Here is a 6,157-nt window from a genome sequence, read left to right on the forward strand (position 1 = left end):
AATCCATTCACGTTTGGATTACTAATGCAAGAGAACAAAAAAGAGACATCGGAGACGCAAAGTATTTCAAGGCTACATTTTGAAGGTCCATGGACACCGAGATATTTTCAGGTCAAAGCTGGTCCCGTTACTCCGGCATTTGCTGAAAATATTCCGTGATGAACAAAACAGAAGGGAATCATGCAAGAGTGCATTTCCCTTATCGTTTTCGCACGAGTAGTTCCTCATAATTATGTAGTTTCTCGGAGTTATGATTTACGTAAATGATGTTGACGCAATTTTATCCGAGTTCAATGATTTATCGTAAATGTCTAGGCGGGAAACACCAGAAAACGGAGTAACAAAACGATTCAATGAAAGTTGTCAGCAGAACGAAATGATTTTTCTCGCCAGGATTTTGTTTATTTCGAGATTCTAATTTCGTAGATCTTTGCAAAACGAGTTGTAAGGATTATAATTAATGTATAAAAAAAGAATCATGTGTTGGGAAAAATAGAAATTTACGTCTTATACCGCGGAGATTTGTCGAGTAGATAAGTGGAAAAACCCGATTTGTTATTTTTATATGAGAGAACTACAATTATGCACGACAGTTTAATGGGAAGAAACGTCTAGGTTTTTGTTAATACTCGTGAAACTTGTTGTATGTCCTCGCGTGCAATCATTGTATTGAGATCCTGTCGCGTGGCAAAGTGAAGGGGAATCACGGCCTTGTGTTTGCAGAGCTATAACAATGCATGTCGCATACGGTAAAATTGCTGCATAATTTCGGCAATTGAGTGAGCGAGCTCTGCGACTTGTTAACACGCGAAGACATTGCTCGAAGAAAGAGAAATCGAAAGAGGAAAGCTTTCTCCGACAATGCGACGAGTATGTGTGAATGTCAAAAGACAGTTGATTATAATCAATAAATAGTAAGAATTTTTTATAATAACATTCAGCAATATTTTTGTATTTATATTAGATTCTTTCAAGGCTGTTCCGTGATGTTATATAAAGTGTATTTTTTTTATGAATGAGAACTTTTATGAATGAGAAGTTCTAATTTATGAAAGATTAATGTGTGTGTTTTTTTTATTGCTGCACTAAACTATACTATAACTTTTTTCTTACTTTTGCCAAATATCAAACATATATCTATTTCATTTTAAATACAAGAGTGTACAATAATTCATAAGAAAAAAAAACAGATTTGATAATTTAGAAATTCTTGATGTCTTGACATTTTTTTAAAAGAGACTTGCGCCTCAAATATAAACGCAAAAAAATTGTTCAAAATATTTTCAAAATATTTTTTATTATGAATGTGTTATCGAAAGATTTCAATGATCATATCATGAATATGTTATCGGATTGACAATATGCGTGCATGTAATTTCTCCCTCCAAAGGATTAATTTTCCAATCGATTTCGCTAGCCAACGATTATATTTTCGTCTATCAATATAATTCGATATCGATAATTCGATATATTCTGAAAAGAGAAGAAACCCCGATATTCATGTGCGAACATTAATTGTAAAGATCAACAATTTTCCAAAAGATATTCTCTCAAGAAACGACACACTCCAATTTTTCTGATTCCAATGGACACCACTTGTCATATTTTCACGCAGCACTATCATCTCTCTTAAGAAATCAAGCTCTTCACACAAATTACAACGGAGAACAACAATTAGTCGCGCATCGGAAGGCCACAGTTGTATCCTTCAAAGCTGCAGAGCAAACCAAAACCCGTAGTGTACGGAGCGCAATCTGAGAGATTGACAGTAGCCCCTTCTCTCAAAGTTTCTGCGATGTCGCGAAATTTTCCACTCGCTGGTCCCGTGCAATCTCTCCTTCGCCATATCTCACCTGACTCGCGCACAGCGAGGACCAAAGATTGCGACTGGAGAAAAAACTCACAGCTTGATTTTCTCGTCATCCATGATCGATCCCGAGGTGGAGCGTTCGTGGATCCAGCTCATCCAGTCAGCTCGCAGTCGGTCGGCCGCCGATAGCGTGACGTCGCCGTGTTGATCCTCTTTGAACGGGATCCGTTCAACGATCTTTCGTTTCGTCGAGTCGTAGACGAATGCCAGAAAAAAAGAGGAAGACAAAATCGCGATTCGTCCGAGGCAGAGAAGTCGCCTTGGAGGCGATGATCGAGGAAGGAGGTACGGTGACTGGTACGTGTTGTAATCAGCGAAGTCGTGGATTGTTGTCCTCCGGACGATCAGAGAGACGCGAATCGACTGCAACCGTCACTCGTCGAACGAAGAACGAAGGCACGGAGCTGCGGCTTGCCGCTCTTTCGGTGGAAGAAGACCCATGGTCCGCTCGTCTGACAGATAAAAGATCTAACATTAGCAATCGGTCTATCTTCTTCTTATATACGAACATTCTCTTTCCACCTCTTTCTCTTTCTCTTTCCTTTTTTTTTTTACATCTTTCCTTCCCAGTCTGTCTGGCCTTTTCTTGCAGATAGTCTGTCTTTATCAGAAATCCCCACTTACACTAATACTTCGCTCTCTCACTCCCTGCTCTATCTTCTCTCACCGTCTCTTTCTTCTATCTCCATTTGGAGAAGATACGACTCTTCCATCGAGCTTTCGTCCCACACTCAACTTCGTAAAGAATACTATTTTTTAATAATCCATAACTTCAAGTCTTTGAACTCGTCTGGGAGAAATCGTTGGGGAAATGTAGCTCCGATTTAAGAAATTCTGATTGAATTAGCCGCTTTTTAGATAAAACTCTTCTTATCGCACGTTGCTCAGTTTTTAAAACTTCTGAACACTCCCGCTATCCTAGTTATAAGTATCACCGATATATCTATAAGTATCACTGATATATCTTGTATCTTAAAGTTTGACGATCACTCCGCATGTTCTTTTTAGTGTCAACAGGTGCTTTCACAAGTCGGATCCGGTTTATCGCATCCGCAGTGGATTAGTGTGAATAATGTGCGATTTATTGGCAAGCATTTATTCCTTTCGCATTGATCACCGTCTTCGCCATAATCACGCTGATTGTAGTATATGTCTTATCAATCGATAGTCTCGAAGTCTCGAATGAGACCAAACAAGACCAACGTTCTTTCAAAAATCCAGCACGAGATTGATACTCTTGACGCGAAATGTCAATTTTCCGATTTTTTTACAAAAAAAAGGAAAAATTCCTTAGATGTGTTTCTTAAAACTCCATACGGATTATAGTGAGAGATCCCACTGGACGAAGTGAGTCTAAGCGAAAATCTTCGATTACATCATAAATCACGCCATGGAACGCGAATTGAAACTGAGCGAGTGGTGAAGGTGAAATAAACACGCGGGCATATAACTTTCCAGAGAGGTATTGATACATGTGATGTAGAAGCACGCGGTGATTCAAAGAGGCGATTGTCGATCGCGCGAGGAAGCGATTTCATAATCGAGAGGCTCTTCCTGTGATCACGTCCGACTGCGTTAAATTTTAACAGATTCCCTTAATCGAGCGAAAATTGATTTGTTCTTGAAAAAATATAGAGATTTTATTAACAGCTTTTGTTGACGTGGTTTCCAAAATTATCATAATAAATCTATAAAAAATTTTAACGCCGGGTCTACAATGAATCGGTAGTTGAAAGTCCTAAATCTTTATTTATAAGTAGATGATTATTATAATTTTTCACATTCACAATAAGTCATTAATTGTACAGCGAGTCATTTGGTGACCAATGGAAAGGAAGAAAGTTGAATTTGGCTAATCTCTTAAGAAAATCAGTAATCGCATTTCTAATTTTATTGTTAATTAAAACTATAATACACAAAATTTTTTTTAAAAGTAGTAAGCCGTAAGGAAATTAATATATTGGATTTGCTGATTACCTGAATGAACATTTTTCTTAGAATTTTTAATATAATTTTTCAGAATTTCTATATAATTTTTCAGAATTTTTGGAAATATATAATTTTATTACTTTCTTATATATTTTGTATACGAATTGGAACATTTCTCAGAAAATCTACATCTTTTCTCAGAATTTTTCGTATATATTAATTATAAAATATCATAAGATTTTTAAGATTTTTTGTAAGTATAATTTTTGATGAAATGTTCTAAAATCTAAAAAATTTAAAAATATTTTTTTTAAATTATGGGATGAGAAAATTTCAGAATATCTTAGAATTCACTTGTATGAAAAATTCTGAGAGAAGATGTAAACTTTCCGAATATTTCTGAGTATTTCTAAAAAATGTTCCAATTTGTATAAAAATAATGAGAAAAATTTTCATCAGGGATGGCTTACTTTAATTGGTCCTACTTTAGGTCACTTATTGGTCAATTCACTCTTACGTTTTATTGCTTAAATTTTTTTGTTACTTGTAGGGTCTTCCACTTGATGCTTAAAACGCTTATATAGAATTATTTTATCCTTAGTGTTTATCAAATATTACAAAGATAGATAATGCTGTGAGCATTGTGAGCGCCAAATGGAACGCACCTTTATGTTTAACCTTTATGCTTGACCTAATGTTTTATTCAAAATGAGAAGCTTTATTTATGGTGATGTCATGAATGAAACCCATTGGGTGAATCATCATTAAATTTAATGACAAGTTAATTAGATAATGAAAAACCGAGCCTTAGTCGTATAAATTGACCAATTTCACCAATTCATCGATAAGACTTAGGACTTTCGACTCATTTTAGACCCGGTGATAAGATAAAGATTTCAATGAGGGAGACATGGAAATGGTACCTTACGAAATCAAACTTAGGAATTTTAATATTTTTGAAGAATACAAAATATATGATATTATTACAAATTTGTATGGTGAATATTTCAAGCATACTCTTGAGAAGTAAATATCTTTTCTGTTGTGACATGTATTCGTGTAATTGGAATATTGATTAAATGATTAATAAAGCAAGATTACGAAAGAGACAGTTTAAAAGAAGATAAATAAGCTGAAGGAGAACAGTACAATATTTACAATAGATATTCTCTTTTCTTTTTGCTAAACGTCAAATTTAATGTAAAAAAATATTCATCTAACTTTTGTAATTGTATGACAAAAATCACTGTCACTCGCAGCATAAAAATATAGACAGTCTTGACGTGCGATGAAATATAATAAAGATATGCTGCCTATTACGTGTACTTCTTTTTAAATGTCTGATAGTCGTGTGCTATGGTTTGCATTGTGCATCATTGATCAATGCGCAATGCAAAAACACGTGTGTTATGAGATACTCGGAAAAATGAATATGCGTAAAGCGAGAAGATGAGAATACTTATTAAATTATCTCTAACTGGGTCTTATCTAAAGCTACGCTCACATGATAAAAACTCGTAAATCAATGCAATGTTATACGGAAGTTCGTTTTCCATTCTAAATTGTACGCACTATCTAAGATCCCGGTAATGTTTTGAAATCGTGGATCATGCGATTGCCTGATTGGAGTAAATTAAAATTGAATCATTTGTTGAAATCAAACTTAGCAATTTTAATAAATTGAAATAACAATATTGAAAGTGAAAAGCTAAGAACAATTTTAAACTTGTTATTTACTCGTCAACGGTGCAACTGAAGTCCATTTTCACGGTAGTGTTCGACCAGAACTACTGACTGCTATCTGGTGCAATGATGTTTTGTAACTCTTTCGATAGAATATCGCAAGAAACGAGGGGTAGGGTTTCGTGTAAAATAATTGGATACTTAGGGTTGCCTTTTTACGTTTTTACGCAGAAACGTGATCGCAAGAAAAAAGGTCGTCACACAGAATGTTGGACAGTCAGAAAGAAATAATATCTATTAATGGATGACCTCCGACTGTCTATCAAAAACTACGTTTACGGCTCCGATAAAAAAGCATAAAGGCAAGATTTTTAATGATTGGCATGTCCCTGGTACGGATAATTTAACGTGTTATTTCAGATTTTTTGATAAATTATATTAGTATTGCCATCAATTTATAAATTTTCTAACAATAACAGTCGACATGAAAATTACTTTGCATTTTTTGTCAAGATTTGTGACCATTTGATAACGCGTATGTTTGATACTTGATAATTTATTATTGTAATAATGGGTTTCTTATAGAAAAGTAATGCAATTTAATGCAAAAAAGATCAGAAAACAAAAAAACAAACAAATATATATATATATATATATATATATATATATAATATT

Source organism: Atta cephalotes, assembly GCF_000143395.1.
Source record: "Atta cephalotes unplaced genomic scaffold scaffold00086, whole genome shotgun sequence".
Classification (NCBI taxonomy): Eukaryota; Metazoa; Arthropoda; class Insecta; order Hymenoptera; family Formicidae; genus Atta; species Atta cephalotes.